We start from the raw sequence: 18,999 nt of genomic DNA on the forward strand, positions 1-18,999 counted from the left end.
ACTCTGTGTTTCGGAAGAGATCGAGTATTGAGGTCTTAGAGCTGCTGTCTGAATACTATCTACCTCGGTGTTCCAGGGGCTGATGTGCCTTCATTAGAAAAGCTTTGAATCTTTTTTAATATATATATATTCTTTTTGTCTTCTTTCTTTATTGATTAAGGTATTACATATGTGTCCTTATCCCCCCATTGCCCTCCCTCCCCCAGCTCATGCCCTCACCCCCCTGGTGATTTCAGAGCAGAAGGAAGAGGGAGAGAGAGAGATAGAAACATCAATGATGAGAGAAAAGCATTAGTGATGAGAGAGAATCATTGATCGGCTGCCTCCTGCACGCCCCCTACTGGGGATCGAGCCCACAGCCCAGGCATGTGCCCTGACCTGGAATTGAACCGTGATCTCCTGGTTCATAGGTTGATGCTCAACCACTGAGCCATGTGGGCCCGACAAGGCTTTGAATCTTGATGAGCCCCCAGCTGGAGCAGAACCATGTCTGAGAGGGGCCAGGTCCATGGCTGTTTCATCCAGGGAGCCGACGTGGTTTGAGTGGCAGCAGCCGTGTTGAGAAGGGTTCTGGGGCTGTGTCTGGAGTGACAGAAAGGATGCCATCACGATCAGTCCTGTTTGCCATGAAGAGGGGGGGATCATGGGATGGCCTCCTCTGCAGGCCCGTAGTGCACCAGGCTGCTTTTCAGATGTAACGATTATGTGAAAACCCAGAACCATAGCACGAGGTGGCTCCAGATTCACCCCACAATTTGCAAAAATCTTCTCATTTGGAAATAATTTCAAATGATAACAATGGCACATAGAACACCTGTATGTCCTTTATCCAGGGTCAGATATTCAGATATTGTTAACATTTCACTCCATTTGCTTTTTTGCCTTTTCATATGTGTGTGTGTGTGTGTGTGTGTGTGTGTGTGTGTGTATCTATATAATAGAGGAATATGCAAATTAGCCAGGATGCCGTAACATCACGACCGAACAGCAGGGACCTGAGGCTGCATGGCGCCTGGCCAGGGTGAGGGACCTCAAGCCACGCCCCCTGCCCGGCAGGGCTTGACGGGGGACCTCAGGCCGCACCCCCTGCCTGGCAGGGCTTGGTGGGGACCTCAGGCATCCCCCCCTGCACCCCAGTGCTGGGCCGGGGGACCTCAGGCCGCACCCCCTGCCCCAGCGCCAGACTGGGGAACCTAAGGCTTTGCCCCCGACACAGAGGGACTTGACGGGGGTGGGGCCGGCCAATCTGGGTCTCACCCAATGGGGGTGGGGTCAGCCGGGTCTGGGTCTCCTGCGTTTTCGAAGTGCGTGCGGGTGGTGGGCGGGGACCTGACTCTAGGTCCCGAGGCGCGCCCCAGACTCTGATAGGAGGGATATTTTCATATACATTTTACTAATTTTCTTTCATCTCTGACACTTCTATTATAGAGAAAGGGCAAATAGCAATATTAAAATATTTCCTCTAATAATTCCCTTTTAATGTGCATGAATTTCATGCACAGGCCACTAGTGTGTGTGTGTGTATATGTGTTTGTGTGTGTGTGTGTGTGTGTGTGTGTGTGTGTATAATTTTCTGAAACATTTGAGAGTAAGTTGCTCATGTCATATGCGCCTTTTACCCCTAAATATTTCAGTGTCTATTTCCAAAGAATACAGATAACCTTGTATAACCACATCGCAGGTACCAACTTCGAGAATTAAATGTTGAACAATGCTTTCACCGACCATCCATCGCCCAGCTTTGCCAGTGGGCCCAGCAATGTCCTTATTTCTACCAGGACCTAGTCAAGGATCAGGTACAGCAGGTCCTTGAATAATATCATTTCAGTCAAAGTCATTTCATCAAAATATTGATAAGATGCTGTAGGAACTTAACTCTTGTTTATATCAATTTACCTGTGGGAAAACTGGCTTCATTATACGTCACTTCACTTAAAGCCACAGTACCTAACAGTGATGTTCAGCGAGGACTTCCTGTTTTGCATTTAACTGGCATGCTTCTTTAGCTTTTATTATGACACTGACATACTTGACATTTCCATAATTTTTTAAAATATGTTTTTATTGATTTCAGAGAGAGGACGGGAGAGATAGAAAGATGAATGATGAGAGAATCATGGATCCACTGCCTCCTGCACGCTCCCTACTGGGGATCCAGCCTGCAACCTGGGCATGTGCCCTGACTGGTAAAACCATCACGTCCAGGGGACAGGTGACCTGTGATTGAATCCAGAGCGAGTCAGCCCCTCCTCTGAGCCTCAGTTTCCCCACTTGTCAAATGAATGGGCTCAGTTAGACCTTTAAGACATCCCAGCCCTGAAATTCTTGGATTCTACAAATCAGAAGAGCAGACACACCCTGGCAACCGCAGGCGCCTGTGTCTGGGCGAACCTGGGCCTTTACTGCTTTTGTCGCCTGTTTTCACGAGGGGCTCCTGGCTCTTCCTGACAGTTCACCCCTCTAAGGCTAATTGGAATTCTCTCTGTCTGCCTCGGTTTTCTGCACTTTGACTCGCATCATAAATTATTCTTCCTCTAAATGGCAAGCGTAGGTAAGTTACCAAAAGGTCATGCAGGACCCCAATCAATCCCAGCTACTTTAATTACTTTAGCGCTGTTTGGACTGTGTGTGTGTGTGTGTGTGTGTGTGTGTGTGTGTGTGTGTGAATGTGTGTGTGTGTGTGTATGTGTGTGTGTGTGAATGTGTGTGTGTGTGTGTGTATGTGTGTGTGTGTGTGTGTGTGTGTGAATGTGTGTGTGTGTGTATGTGTGTGTGTGTGAATGTGTGTGTATGTGTGTGTGTGTGTGTGTGTGTGTGTGAATGTGTGTGTGTGAATGTGTGTGTGTGTGTGTGTGTGTGTGTGTGTGACAACCCAGAGGAGAGGCTCCAGCACCATCTTCTCCAAGGCGATGGGATCCCCTTTGATGAAGGTTAATTGTATTGGCTTCTGTGGGTGTCAGGAGAACCCCCGTCCAAACAGACCTGCATAGGTACAGAAATAACAGAACCTATTTGCTGAGGCATCACTGGCCTTGGGACAGGCTGATGGCAAGCTCTGCAGACAAAATTAAGGATGACACTGAAGTGAAATTAAGGTTAACACCAGATAAAAAAACATCTATTTATTAAAATAGGCCCTTCCCTTTTTCCCTACTTCAGAGCTTGGTCTCAAAGCCCCCGTGGAGGTTGCAGATGTGTTTCCTCTTTAGTAGGAGTCCAGAGGCAAAGCTCAGTGTAATGATATAATTAGGCAGCGGCCCTTTTGCCGCAGGGTGGCTGTCTCCAAACTGGCCTGTGGGCGCAAAGAAATATGTTTTTACAAATCCCAGACTTTGGTAAAGAAATATGTTTTCACAATCCCAGAGCTTCTGGAAAAGTCAGAGCTCTTGGTGCTATTATCTTTGCTTGTGAGGGATTCACTCCTGTGAGAAACTATATGATCCTATATAATAAAAGCCTAATAATGCTAAGTGTCTGGTCGTCCGGTTGGCCGTTCAACCAATCAAAGTGTAATCCTCTCTAATAAAAGAGTAATATGCAAATTAACCATTACTCCGCTACATAAGCCACGCCCATCAGCCAAGCCATGCCCACCAGCCAATCAGGGTGAGTATGCAAATTAACCCCAACCAAGATGGCTACCAGAAGGGAGGCTTGGGTTTCCCTGGTAACAGAGGAAGCCAAGCTTTCCACACACTCTGGCAGGCCCAGGCCTCCATTCGAGGATACAAAGTTTTAATTATAGAAGGTAAACAAATCCAAACAGAAATGGCGGCAGCCATGGATTGAGCAGGAGGCTTGGCTCAGCTCCAGGCTACAAAGTTTCAATTGTAGAAGGTAAATAAATTCCAGATACCAGGGCCTCTGCTTGGGTCGCCAGGGGTGTGGCTGGCCTGCAAACCACCACAGGCCCCTCGTCCAGGCCTCTCCATGCCCCAAGGGAACCCCACCCTGATCCAGGACACCCTTCAGGGCAAACCAGCTGGTCCCCACCCATGCACCAGGCCTCTATCCTATCTAATAAAAGAGTAATATGCAGATTGACCATCACTCCAACACACAAGATCAAGATAGCTGCCCCTATGTGGCCAAAGATCCTGCCCCCATGTGGACACAAGATGGCCACCACAAGATGGCCAGCAGGGGAGGGCAGTTGGGAGGGACCAGGCCTGCAAGGGAAGGCAGTTGAGAGGGACCAGGCCTGCAAGGGAGGGCAGTTGGAGGCAATCAACCCTGCAGAGGAGGGAAGTTGGGGGCAAACAGGCTGGCAGGGGAGCAGTTAGACATCAATCAGGCTGGCATGGGAGTGGTTAGGGGGTGATCAGGCTGGCAGGCAGAAGCAGTTAGGGGAAATCAGGAAGGCAGGCAGGCGAGCAGTTGGGAGCCAGCAGTCCTGGATTGTCAGAGGGATGTCTGGTGGGATCGGGCCTAAACGGGCAGTTGGACATCCCTCGAGAGGTCCCAGATTGGAGAGGGTGCAAGCTGGGCTGAGGGACACCCCCCCGCCCCCGTGCACGAATTTCGTGCACCGGGCCTCTAGTATGCTAATAATATGCTAAGGCTGCTCAACTGCTCAGTATGACATGCACTGACCACCAGGGGCAGACGCTCTGACTGGTAGGTTAGCTTGCTGCTGGGGTCCAGCAGATCGGGACTGAGCGAGATGGGCCGGACACACCTTGGAGCCCTCCCACAGTCCCTCCCCGGCTGGCCAACCGCCTGCGTCCCTCCCCAACCCTGGTCGTGCATCTGTGGAGTCCCTTGGCCTGGCCTGCACCCTCTCGCAATCTGGGACCCCTCGGGAGATGTCAGAGAGCCGGTTTTGGCCTGATGGCGGAATGACCGGTCTCTATGACGTGCACTGACCACCAGGGGGCAGACGCTCAATGCAGGAGCTGCCCCCTGGTGGTCAGTGTGCTCCCACAGAGGGAGCACTGCTCAGCCAGAAGCCAGGCTCACTGCTGGCGAGTGCAGCGGTGGTAGCGGGAGCCTCTCCTGCCTCCGCGGCAGCCCTAAGGATGTCTGACTGACGACTAAGGCCCGCTCCCCGCGACTTAGGCCCTAAGACAAATTTCGTGCACTGGGCCTCTAGTATAATAATAATAAAACAATAATTTATAATCATGATATTAAAAATAAGCTAACACTCGAGTGCTTTCACATCATTATTCTAAGCACTTTGCACTTATTGTCTCATTTAATTCCCACATATGGGAAACTGAGGTACAGAGAGGTTACATCCCAAGCCCACGGTCACCCAGCTGGGAAGGGGTGGGGCTGTGGTCAGAACCTTGGCAGTTTATTTATTTATTTATTTTTAAAACATATTTTTATTGATTTCAGAGAGAAAGGGAGAGAGGGAGAGAGAGATAGAAACATCAGTGATGAGAGAGAATCATTGATTGGCTGCCTCATGCATGCCCCCAGTGGGGATCGAGCCAGCAACCCAGGCATGTGCCCTTGACTGGAATCGACCCAGGACCCTTCAGTCCACAGGTCACTCTATCCACTGAGCAACACCAGCTAGTGTAGAAGCTTGGCAGTTTAGACAGACAGTATTAACAGCTGGCTTTTATGGTATACTGGTACTGAGTTCCAAAAACGATGCGAAATACTTTGTGTTAAAAATGGGAGGATTCTCATGCTGACACTGTCAAGCAGGTACTATTATTTGCACATGAGGAGGCTGATGCTTCGAGAAGTTAAGTGACTTATGCAGACACCCAGCCCAGTGGGGCTGGGATTTCACAGCCAATCCACTGGTTCATAAACTCATAGCCCCAGGGCCAAATGTGGCCCACTGCCTATTTGTGTAAATAAAGTTTTATTGGCACACAGCCATGCCCATTCGTTTGTGTATTGCCTACAGCTGCTTTTGCACACTGTCCTGAGTTGAATAGTTGCCACAGAGATTGGTCTGCAGAGCTGAAAATATTACTGTTCGGTCTTTTGCAGAAGTTGGCCACCCCCTGTTCCATGTGGTGTTCACAACCACTTCTGTCCCCTGCTATTCCGTGTAATTGTAAGGACAAGCATATGCTGTGGGATTCGCCCATTGTATCAGTGTCCTCAGAACAATAACAGAACTAAGCCCGTTAGCTCACAACCCTGTCCCTCAGGTCTCTCTGCTGGTTCTTCCTACGTCTGCCTTGAGTTCTAATTTAACCTACTCCCCCATAATCCTTCCCAGTTCTCTAAACTCCTGGCCTCCCAGACTTGCTCTACCACAAACACCCAAAAAGAATAATAATAATTTAAAAAAGGCTAGGGCTTTCTTGCTTCCACTAAAACATGAGGGAGGGCTGATTCATTTGGAGGGGGCGGCGGGGGGCACGGCCTGTCAGGACCAGCACACACTGGTTTACAGACCACTGTCTCATTCACTTCTCCATCTCTGCCAAGTATGTTGTGTTGTTAGCTCCATTTCACAGGTGAAGAAACTGAGGCTCTGCGTGGTGAGTGCCTTGCCTTGGTCACACAGGTGTGCAGCGGCAGAGCTGAATTTAACCCCGTGATTCTCGTGGCTTCATTTTCAACAGCTGCTCTGTGTTACCTTCAGAGGTGGCGGGGGAACCTCCTGGGGGACCTGCCCTGGACATTTGTGAGACCCGGGGCAAGAGGGCACAGGGGAACCACACTCAGTGTCTAAAACTTAACATGTTGTAATGCAAACTAACAAACTGCTAAGTGAAATATGTCTTTGGCTCCCATCCTGACACACACAACTCTTCACAACACAATGCAGATTTTGTGTGTGTGTGTGTGTGTGTGTGTGTGTGTGTGATAATATGGTTTTTAATAACCACAAATTAGCAAAGTATCACAGATGGCTGAATTTATTTATTGTAATCATGCAAGACTCAGTCTCCTGTTAGTGGGTTGATGATGTTTAGATGAGCAATAAAATAAAGGCACATGTAATTCACAAATTGCTGTATATTGATAATGTACAAAAGTATTTTCTTACTTTCCTTTCAGCAAAATGACTAAATATGTGATTATAATCAATATCTTCAGCCCTAGCTCATTTGGCTCAGTGGATAGAGCATCAGCCTGTGGACTGAAGGGTCCTGGGTTCGATTCCAGTCAAGGGCACATGCCTGGGTTGCAGGCTCCATCCCCAGTAGGGGGTGTCCCTTCCTCTCTGAAGTCAATCCTATCTAATAAAGTGGGAATATGCTAATTGACCATCACTCTGTCACAAAGATGGCTGCACCCACAGCTGAGGCCAAGTTCCCATAAGGAGCCTTAACGAGCAATCAGGAGGGACCTGAGGCTACACCCTCCCCCGCCCCTGTGGGGCTTGACAGGGGACCTCAGGCCATGTCCCCCACATGGCAGGGCTTGACAGGGGACCTCAGGCCATGCTCCCCAACCAGCAGGGCTTGATGGGGGTCCTCAAGGTGCACCCCCAGTGCTGGATCGGGGGAACTCAGGCTGTGCCTCCCACCCAGCAGGGCTTGACGGGGGACCTGAGGCTGCACCGCCCTGCCATTGGGGCTTGACGGGGGACCTGAGGCTGTGCCCCCCTCCCGATGTCGGGCCGGGGGACCTGAGGCTGCGCGGGGCTTGACGGGGGACCTCAGGCCATGCCCCCCACCCAGCGGGGCTTGACAGGGGATCTCAGGCCATGTCCCTCACCTGGTGGAACTTGATGGAGGACCTCAAGGCACGCCCCCTGCCCCAGTCTGGGCTGGGGAACCTCAGGCCACACCCCCCATCCTGGCGCCGGGCCAGGGGACCTGAGGCTACGTCCCCTGCCCAGCGGGGCTTGACAAGGGTGGGTCTGGCTGGGTCTGGATCTAGCCCAATGCGGGGGTGACACCGGCCAGGTCTGGGTCTCATGCGATTTTGAGGTGCATGTGGGTGGGCGGGAACTTGACTCTGGGTCCCAAGGTGTGCCCCAGACTCTGACAGGAGGAAGATTTTCATATACATTTTACTAATTTTCTTTCATCTCTGACACTTCTATTATAGAGAAAGGGCAAATAGCAATATTAAATTATTTCCTCTAATCATTAGAGTCTAATGAATCCCCTTTTAATGTGCACGAATTTCGTGCACCAGGCCACTAGTAAAAATATATTTTAAAAAATATCTTCAGATAATGTGTGATCTATCAATGACATTGCTAAATTAGAAAAATCTTTCTTTAGTCATGGTAATTCTTAGGTAGTTTTTTTCTGAAATGAATTTTTATTTGTTTTTGCATTGAGGTATAATTTATCTACACTAATAAAAGAGAAACATGCAAATTGACCGTCCGTCCGCTACGCCCACCAGCCAATCAGAGCAAGTATGCAAGTTAACCCAACAAAGATGGTGGTTAATTTGCATATGCAGGCTCCAAGCAGCCTGGGTCCCAGGAACATTCTTGGGACCCAGGCCGCTCCTAGCCTGTAGGCCCGCACATCGGAACCAAGCAGCTAGGGGCGGGGCAGGAACATCTCCAGTGTCACCATAGCAACATGGCGCACGTGCATCAGTGCCAAGAGGTGGCCCGGGTCCACGCCCCCCAGCCCAGCGCCTACAACAGGGCTTGCTGCCAGCCTGGGGGACGTGCAGATCTGGGTCGCGTTCCACGTCCCCCGCCCGGTGCCCACAATGCAGGGACAGGCCCCTAGCCCAGTGGACACAATGCAGGGGGTCCTCTGTGCATGAGCTGCAGAGGAAACACCTTTTCTTTTCTTTTTTTAAAAAATATATTTTATTGATTTTTTACAGAGAAGAGGGGAGAGGGATAGACAGTCAGAAACATCGATGAGAGAGAAACATCGATCAGCTGCCTCCTACACACTCCCCACTGGCAATATATCCCCAACCAAGGTACATGCCCTTAACAGGAATCAAACCTGGGACCCTTCAGTCTGCAGGCTGACGCTCTATCCACTGAGCCAAACCTGTTCGAGCGTAAACACCTTTTCTGACCGCTCATTGGCTAAGCTCCTGTAAGCTGCCACTTGCAGTGTTCTTGGTAACCTGGGTAATAAGAATCCAAGAAGGTGATCTAGGGTTTTTCCACCTCACTCCTGGAGGAAAAAACGAAGGTACGCTGCTGGAGGGGCTAAGAAATGTTATATCCTGCCCTAGCCAGTTTGGCTCAGTGGATAGAGCCTTGGCCTGCTGACTGCAGGGTCTGGGTTTGATTCTGATCAAGGGCATGTACCTAGGTTACAGGCTCCTCCCTGGCAGGGGCCCATGTCAGGGCTCATGCAGGAGGCAACCAATCAAAGTGTCCCTCTCACATTGATGTTTCCATCTCTCCCTCTCTCTTCCACACTCTCTAAAAAAATCAATGGAAACATATCCTCAGGTGAGGATAAAAAATAAAATAAAAATGAAGAAAGAAATGTCATATCCTATGAAAGAGACATTTTGAAAATGCCTAAAGAAAGTTGTCATTTTTTCATGGTGAAGGGACTGGAGTCCATGTTGATGAAAACACCTTGGCGGCTGTGGTGGCTGGCAGTGGCTGCAGCAGCGGGGTGATGAGGCTGGCGCCTTCCCCTGATCATCCAGGTTGCCTCCCACAGAGGGAGGCCAGACTGTGACTTAGGCCCGCTCCCCATAGGTAGTGGGCCTAAGCCGTCAGTAGGACATATCCTGAGGGCTCCCAGTCTGTGAGAGGGGACAGGCTGGGCTGAGGGACACCCCCTTCCAGTGCACGAATTTCGTGCACTAGGCCCCTAGTATAAAATAAAACACACATCTAAATGTCACATTTCAATGACTTGTGACAAATGTATAATATATATGCTTATGTAATTACCACCTCCATTAAGATTGCCATAGTTATTTAAAATTAATTTCGTTTTGGAGAAACTTTGTTCTGCTGAGGCAATAGTTCCTGGAATTGACAATAAATGTTTTAAAGCAGTTCGAATATTTGGAAGTAAACCATGGATTTTAATTTTTATGTTTAAATTTATAATGGAGTCACTGATGATGAATTATTGATATTGCAGAAAGTGTTACATATTTATTTCACTTTCTGTTTCTCCCCAGCCCCTCCTTCTGGTCCTGTCAACAGACAGTGGAGTTCTATGAGGACAGAGGTTTTATCTTTTTATTCATTTACTAGTGGGGTCCCTCAGCTTGGCCTGCGAGATCGGCCAAAACCAGCTCTCCGACATCCCCTGAGGGGTCCCAGATTGCGAGAGAGTGCGGGTCAGGCTGAGGGACCCCACCGGTGCACGATCGGGGCCGAGGAGGGACATAGGAAGTTGGCCAGCTGGGAAGGGACTTCGGGAGGGCTCCAGGGTGTGTCCAGCCCATCTTGCTCAGTCCCGATAGGCTGGACCCCAGCAGCAAGGTAACCTACCAGTCAGAGCGTCTGCCCCCTGGTGGTCAGTGCACATAGTGAGCAGTTGAGTGGCCTTAGCATATCATTAGCATATTATGCTTTGATTGGTTGACCGGACGATGGACACTTAGCATATTAGGCTTTTATTATATAGGATTAAAAAACAAAACAAAAAACAACAGTATCCCCAGTGCCTAGAACAGTACTGGCACTAAGTAGATGTTCAATAAAAATTTGCTGGATGAAAAATGGAACTTGGGCTCAAAGGCATCCTGAGTTCTGTGGGATTCTGCCTGATCTCAACTAGGACACCTTCACTTTATAAAAGCATTGGTAAGCAAGCTCCAGTCTGCCCTTCGGGGAGACGACACGTCTTATTAGATCCGACAGCACATGTGGATTTGTGTTCCAGGATGTGACTCTGTGCTCGGTGCTGTTCAAGGACAGGGCGGGGCATTTGCTGGTGTTTCCCAGCCGGAGGCTAACCTGGTCTGCCATGTTGCAGGGGTCTCACCACTCGCTACAGGTGGCGCCCTGTAACTTGCTCCTCACCAGTGGAATATGGAAAGGAAGTGGGCGCGGCCCGCATGGCTCAGTGATTGAGCATCAACCTATGAACCAGGAGGTCAGGGTTCAATTCCCGGTCAGGGCACATGGCCTGGTTGCGGGCTCGCCCTTCCTTTCTGAAATCAATAAAAATATATTAAAAGCCTGGCTGGCGTGGCTCAGTGATTGAGTGTCGACCTATGAACCAGGAGGTTGCTGGTTCGATTCCCGGTCAGGGCACATGCCCGGGTTTCGAGCTCGATCCCCAGTAGGGGGCGTGCAGGAGGCAGCCGGTCCACGATTCTCTCTCATCATGAATGTTTCTCTCTCTCTCCCTCTCCCTTCCTCTCTGAAATCAATAAAAAATATATTTAAAAAATATATATATATATTTTAAAAACCCCACAAAAAAAACAAAAAGAAAAGGGCATGGATGTTATTCCCCTGATCCCACTATACACGATTGCAGCCTCTCTCTGGCTGGCAGACTCTGCCGTGCCGGCTTTGGTGAAGCCAGTTGCCGTGCTGGGGAGGCCCAGTGCCAAGGAACTGAGGGCGGCTCCTGCCTGATGCCCAGCTGGGACCTGAAGCTCACAGCCTTAGTCCTACAGGCTCAGGTCTCTCTCACTCTTTCTGGGTCCTCTTCTCTCTCTCTCTCCAAATGCTGTGTCGTTTACACAAACTAAAGGTCACGAATCTTACAAGTTTTGCTTGATGAGTTCTGACAAATGTGCACACCCATGCCACCAGGACTGCACTTAAGGTATGGGACCTGCCCCTCACCCTGAAGCTTCCCTCATTGCCTTTCTAGTGACCCCCCGGCGCCACCCCCCCCCCCCCCCCCCCCCGACACACACACAGAGGCAAGCATGGGTTTGATGCATATCAGTGTCACTTCCTGTTTTTCTGGTTTTGTTCTAGAATTTCTATTTAAATAGAATTATACAGCATATGTCTTTTTGGGTCTGGTTCTAATTTCTTTCCCTCAACATAATGGCTTTGAGATTCATCCGTATTGTTGCTTAGATTATTCGCTTCTTTTTATTGCAGAGTAATATTCCATTGTCTAGTGCCGTGGTCGGCAAACTGCGGCTCGCGAGCCACATGCAGCTCTGGCGCCTTGAGTGTGGCTCTTCCACAAAATACCACGGCCTGGGCGAGTCTATTTTGAAGAAGTGGCGTTAGAAGAAGTTTAAGTTTAAAAAATGTGGCTCTTAAAAGAAACTTCAATCGTTGTACTGTTGATATTTGGCTCTGTTGACTAATGAGTTTGCCGACCACTGGCCTAGTGACACCACAATTTTTAAAAATTGATTTGCTTGTTGGTAGGCCATGGGGCTTGCCCCTCGGTCTCATCTGTCCCCGTTCCCCACTTCATATCCTCGCTAACTAGAATTTCTCACTGTTCTCTAGAGGTGGGCGAAGTATGCTTCATATCTCTTGCCTCATGCTTTGCTGTTCTCTCTGTTGGAATACCTATCTCTGTCTTTGTTTGGCAAACTCCTACTCATCCCTCAAAACTCAGCTCCTGTAACACCTCTCGGAAATCTTTGTCCAATTCAGGCTGTTATTGGCTTCCTCCCCCATTAAAACATTTTCACACTGTGTGAGATTATCTATGTATGTGTCTGTTTCTTTGATGATCTAGCGCAGTGATGGCGAACCTATGACACGCGTGTCAGCACTGACACGCGTAGCCATTTCTGATGACACGCGGCCGCATGCCGAGGATGAAACATTTGCTGCTCCTGAGGATGAAACATTTGCGACTAGAGTCTTGGAGTTAGTTTTTTCCTCAAAGTGACACACTACCCGAGTTATGCTCAGTTTTTTGGCGAAGTTTGACACACCAAGCTCAAAAGGTTGCCCATCACTGATCTAGCAAGTTCATGGAGAGGGGGCATCCGGCACACTGTGGGTGCTTAAATCAATGTTTGCTGAACAAACGCTGTTGTATAGCAGAAGCACAGCCCAGGAGTTAGGAGCTCAGATTCCGGAGCCAGGCTAAGTTCTAAAATCTTATTCCTGCCTTTGACTGCTGTGTGATTTAGGCAGTCAGCCCAACCTCTCTGAGCCTTAGAACTTCTCCATGCGGCTTTTGTGAAGGTTGAACAATGTGTATGGATAACTCTTAGCACAGATACTACACACTCAGGAAAAGGCTGGCTGCTTTTATTATCTCGATGGTGGTTGTTATTATTGGAAAAAGAAGCGTTTTTGGAAGGAGTCTGTGTTTGGGGAAGACACCTGCCATCCGTGTCAGCCTCCACGTCTGTACAATGAGGAGAGTCTTCTGTGCGGACACCGGCCAGCAGGTTTCTCTGCTTTGTGTTTCCTGCTAGTTGTAACCCGTCCCCGTGGTGAGTCAGCACCGTCTTCCAGTCCTTCCCAGGATCACCCCCGTTTGACCAGCTGGGCCTGCCAGGCTCCTGCTCCCCTGCGCTGTGCTGGGAAAAACAAACAGCGGAGAAAAACACCCCTTCCCTCCCACCCGGCTTCACCCAGCTCTGCCCACACCTGTACGCTCCTCACCTGCCGTGCCTTCTCCCGGCAGAGTTCACGAGGCCAGCCTGGAACTCCAGAGACCTGGGCTGAGTCCCAGTTCCACCCCTTAACGAGCCCGGTAACTCTGGGCAAGGGACGTCACCTCTCAGCCTCCCCTGTCACTGGGGATTCCAGGAAACACCCCGTGGAGTTGTTGTGTTAAATGAGTTAATACGTGTGGAGTTCAGCAGGAATGTGGTGCCTGAACGTGATTTTATTTATTTATTTTTAATATGATTTTAAAGAGAAAGGGAGAGGGAGAGGAGAGGGAGAGGAAGGGAGGGAGGGGTGGTGGGAGGGAGGGAGGAAGAGAGAAACATCAATGTGAGAAACATTCATCAGTTGCCTCCTGCACTCACCCTGACGGAGGATTGAACCTGCCCCCTGGGTATGTACCCTGACCAGACATCCAACCGGTGACCTTTTGGTGCACGGACAATGCTGAACCAACCAAGCCACCTGGCCAGGGCTGGCAGGGATTTTAAAAGGCTCTGCTTGTTAACTTTACATGCACACTCTACCACCAGGTTGGAATTGGAGAGGATTCGTAAGGACCCCGTGGGTTCCAGCTCTTCCGCAGAATTCCCTTTTGTTACTGCCTCAGTTTTCTCCAAGACCGTGTTTCAAAAAAAGTTGCCCCAAGGCAGCCTCAGTTTCCCCAGGCCTCAGGCAACCCTTGCAGTTGAGGGCAGGCCTCCCAGGGTGATTGGCAGCCTCCAGCCTCTCTGATCCACGCGTTTCATTCTCTTTGAGGACAATGCTCTTTGCTGGTGACCAGCGTTTAGAAAGCCACGCTCATCCCTGGGGCTCCGCTGACCAGAGTCCCAGCGGCCTGCCTTGCTGGGGCACTTGATTCGTGACCTTTTAAAGCCCTGGAGCCAGCCTGTCTGCGCCCAGTGGCCAGAGCGCCGCTAATGGGTAAACAAGAGTCTGACACGCGAGGGATTGGGCCGGTCCCTTCAGAAAGATTGTCCGCCTCCACGTGCTCGGCTGCCCGGAGGACACGGCTGTTCCTGAAGTGAGAGGCTGAACGGGTTCTCGCCTGGAGGGTATGCGGAGAGAGCGGGAAGGAGAGGCAGAGGGTGTTGGTGAGGATGGGCGGAAGCCGGGGACGCGGAGGCTGGGAGATGGGAACACCTGCCTCCTCCAGCTCACCTGTCCCCGCCGCTGCCCCAGAGCAGGTTCTGTAGCACTACATGGAGAAACGGTTTCCCGCCTGGGTCGGTGATTAGACCTCCTGGGGGGTCATCGCTGGCCCCTCCCTGCACAGCTGGCCGTGTCCCGCAGGGGCTGCCACAGCACCGTGTGGGGGTGAGCACACTGACGTGTGGGCCCGGTACCGAAGCCGGGCTCGGGGAAGGGTGTTCAGAGCACATGGGTCCCAGGCGAGGCCAGCTCGGTTTATTCACTGTCTCCCTCAAACCCCGTCGGTGCCTCCCAAGATCGGGGCCAAGCTTCCTCCCACGACTGCTCGCCCCCTCGCATGCTGGGCTCCTCACACCGGAGGATGAAGCCAGTCACTTGGGGTCAGTGCCCAGCGAACCCAGTTCTCAGAATCCAAGGTGAGCATCTGGAACTCACTCTCGAGCTGGGACGAGGGCAGCGCATTTTAGAAGCCACCCTGAGTCGGTAGGAACGACCAATCAGCCATGGCCGTTAAGAATCTGTGCTTAAGGAGGTCAAGGTTCGATTCCTGGTCAGGGCACATGCCTGAGTTTCAGGCTTGATTCCCAGTAGGGGGCGTGCAGGAGGCAGCCGGTCAGTGATTCTCTCTCATCATTTATGTTTCTATCTCTCTCTCCCTTCCTTCCTCTCTGAAATCAATAAAAATATTAAAAGAACCTGTGCCCTCGCTGGTTTGGCTCAGTGGCTAGAGCTTTAGCCTGCGGACTGAAGGGTCCCAGGTTCGATTCCAGTCAAGGGCACAAGCCTGGGTTGCAGGCATGATTCCCAGTAGGGGGTGTGCAGGAGGCAGCCAGTCAATGATTCTCTCTCATCATTGATGTTTCTATCTCTCTTTCCCTTTCCCTTCCTCTCTGAAATCAATAAAGATACTTTTTTAAAAAATTAAAAAATAAAGAACCTGTGCTTGACCCTGGCTGGTGTGCTCAGTGGTTAGAGCGCGGTTGGCCTGTGCACCAAAGGGTCTTGGGTTCGATTTCTGGGCGATTTCCAGTCAAGGGCACGTACCTGGGTTGCAGGTTTGATCCTGGCCCCGGTTAGGGCTCGTGCAGGAGTCAACCAATTGATGTGTCTCTCTCACATTGACCTTTCTCTCTCTCTCTCTCTCTCTTCTCTCTCTCTCTCTCTCTCTCTCTTTCTCTCTCTCCCCCCTCCCTCCCCTCCCTAAATCAATTGAAAAAATGATCTCAGGTGATGATTAACCAAAACAAACAAACAAAAAAACAAGAAAAAAAAACCCTGTGCTTGAAAGTCCAGAAACCCGAGTTCCATGCCTGCTGTTCTCACTTGAAGGCCCGAGCCTCGCTGTCATCATGGGGAAAACAGGGATAAGATTTCCCTCCCATAGGGTTGGTTAAATGAGGTCACGTACGCTCAGGACCTCGCCAAGTCCCTGGCACCCAGCGGATCCTCCAAAGGTGGTCGCTCTGATGGCATCGTTATTATTTCTGTTATCGTCCCCATTCTCTATTACTTACTACTGGTTATTATTCATTTCTCCAGGGTAATGAGCGCAGCCGTGTCCTTCTGAGAGCAAGCCGCAGGCCCCAGTGTGCCCGGAGGCTCCCTAGGTCAGGGGTCAGATCAAGTGAAGGCGCTCAGGCCCCAGAAACAGACTCGGGCAAAAGGGTGCTGACATGAACGGGGCACCACGCCTGTTGCTGGGACTTAGTCTAATTATACCTGACAGCTCATTGGCCCCCTCGCGGTGCCTGTCGGCGAAGGACAGATCGCTTGCTGTCTTCTGAGTAAGCTGTCTGTGTCATCCTCAGAGTCCCGTGTTCTCGGCCACGCCCCTCTCCAGCCGCTGCGGTTTGGCAGCTGGGAGAGCCCCCCGGGAGCCCGGGGGGCGAGGGGCGGGCGGGGCATGGGAGAGGAGAGCTGGGGGTGGACTTTGCAGGCGGGAGAAGTTGCTGAGCTCCTGGAAACAGCCCCTGCGTTGGAAACAGCCCCATCAGGAATGCTCAGCTGTTCCCGGGTCACTTTGACCTCCTCCCGGGTCAGGGCCTGCATGTGCTTCTCCGGCCGCACACGCCAGCAGAAACTAGATACCAGACACACTCCCACTCTGCTATCTGCTTCCAGGCAGAGCTCCGTCCTCCTCCCGGGATCTATTTCCACACATGTGCTCAATCTCTCCCTCCCTCCTCCCTCACCCCCTCCCTCCCTGCCTCGCTCTCTCTCACTCACCTGATTGAATCTCTTCTAGGGTTCACTATTGCCCTGGTTTCTTGGTCAAGTTCATTGCCAGGGTCTGGGAGCCTCTGCGTGACCTGGCCCCGGCCTACCTTTCCAGCCTCACCTCTCCCACTTCGGCCTCAGACACCACCCTCCAGCCGGGTGAACTCTTTTAAGTTAATTTTCTGCCCCCAGGACATCGACCCTGGTCTCCTGTCCCTTCACAGGACCCACTCCTCTCTGCCTTCCCGTCCCAGGTGATTTCCCCCCTCCAGGAAGTGGTCCTGAGGCCCAAAGCCGGGAGCTTGCCGTGGCCCTGCCAGTGCCCCGGGCTCTCTCTGTCGTGACTTGGCCACCATCTGTCATCTGAATCCTCCATGACACCCGGGGCTCTGGGCGGGGACCTTGTATGGCAGTAGATTTTGCTCCTATGTTCTGTACAAGCCCTCTCTCTCTCTCTCACAAGCTCCGCCTTCGCCATCATCAGAACCATCCCTACTGGTCACAGCCTGAGAAAAGGTGGGGGGCATGGCAGCCTCAGGTTTCAGGGTCCCTGAGCAGCTGGGGGTCTTCTGTTTGCCCTTCTCCATCTAGCGTCTGTTCTCCATCTGGCCCTCTGCATTGTGGCTGACCTCCCTCTCTGAGGACCAGCTCCCCTGCCCTCTGGCCCCTCCGTGGGCTCAGCCAGTGGGGCATCAGCAGGGGGTCAGGGGGACTGGGGCATTTATTCCCGCTCCCACTCCCTTGGTGTGGGGGTTGCTGTGAGTTGCCATGTCCCTCAGCTTAAGGTCACAGCTCCTGACAGCCCTCTCTCGAGGTCCCAGGAGCCACTCCCCGCCCCAGCCCTTCAGGCCTTAGGGTGGTGACAGCTCTCCATGGCGCAGTCCCTGCGTCCTCCCCCCGGCCCCCCTCCGCCCACAGCGTTGCACATTGTCCCCTCCTGAAATCGTCCAGTGTGAGTCTGTGATCTCTTTGTGGCCGGGACGCTGACAAGCTGCTGCTTTGAGGAATGCCGAGCAAGACGCATATCATCTCTGTGCGTCAGCTTATTCATCTGTAAAGTGGGTTAATGATAGAATCTACCTCAGAAGGTTGTTGGAGGATCAGGAGGCAGTGAAGGCAAAGGACTTAGCCCAGTGCCTGGATCAGAGTGAGGCCTCAGGGTGGAACAGCGGTGTCTGTTATCCTTACTATTGCCGTGGTTGCTATTAAGAGCCCTCTGAGCCTCACACAGTTCTTATCCCTGGACAGGACATCTGAGTCTATGGACCTTGAGGGTAGAATTTGTGGGTGGCCATCTTGGCTGATCTGGGGTAAGTTTACCCACATTTGGGTCAATTTCCCAATCAGTCCTGTTCTCATCTCTGTAGCTGATAAACAGCCTTCTCATGTGAGGGGTTTTCTCCTTGCCTCACTGTCTTTATCTGTAAAATGGGCCATCTGCTCATTCCAAGCACCTGTCCATCCGTGAAAAAAATTAATTAGCAATGTGGGGTCCAGAACAGGTAGGGCTGGAGAACAGATCAGCCCTGAGCAAATATAAAATGCTAAATAATAAACAGCTTTTATCCATTTGCTTAAATAACTCCTCTTATTGACTTGGCTTAATGTGGCCACAGAGCCCCAAATGAATCAAGGCGTATGTTCCCAATTCCATCACTTGAGAAATTTCTTCGTGGCTCAAAACAGGCAGGATTCTTTGAGACTAACTTGGAGACCTCCCCTGACCACTAGTGGTTTGAAGAGATCTGGGAGTTGCTTTATCTTTATTTTGAATTCAACTCCTCAGCGCTCTTGGATTTATTTCTTCTTGTAGAGTTTGTTAGACATTGATCTAGGTGCTTCCTGATTTTCCTGGACAGGAAAAAATACTTTGATCTCAAACGTCTCAAAACACCTATAAGGACGAATCGGTTGGCACAGCTGGGTTTGAAGACTGCCCAGGCCAAGATGACTAAAAAAGGAGACCCAAACGAACCCCAGGAACTCAGAATCTGAGTAATAGTTACCACTTACTGAACACGTGCTGCATCCAGGCACAGTCCCAACAGCTCCCCATGGGTCATTTCATTTCCTTCTCTCCACCAGCCTGGGAAGTGGGTCCAGTGTCTCCTGATGAGCCCAGAACCAGGCTACGGATCTTAATTGGCCTCAGTTCTGGTCCCTAACTGCCCAGCTTTCTTTGCAGCTGGGAGGGTTTGTGACCCATTTCTGTCCAAAAGGTCTGTTGCAAGAGATTCGGGGGG

Source organism: Eptesicus fuscus, chromosome 23 (genome assembly GCF_027574615.1).
Source record: "Eptesicus fuscus isolate TK198812 chromosome 23, DD_ASM_mEF_20220401, whole genome shotgun sequence".
Lineage (NCBI taxonomy): Eukaryota > Metazoa > Chordata > Mammalia > Chiroptera > Vespertilionidae > Eptesicus > Eptesicus fuscus.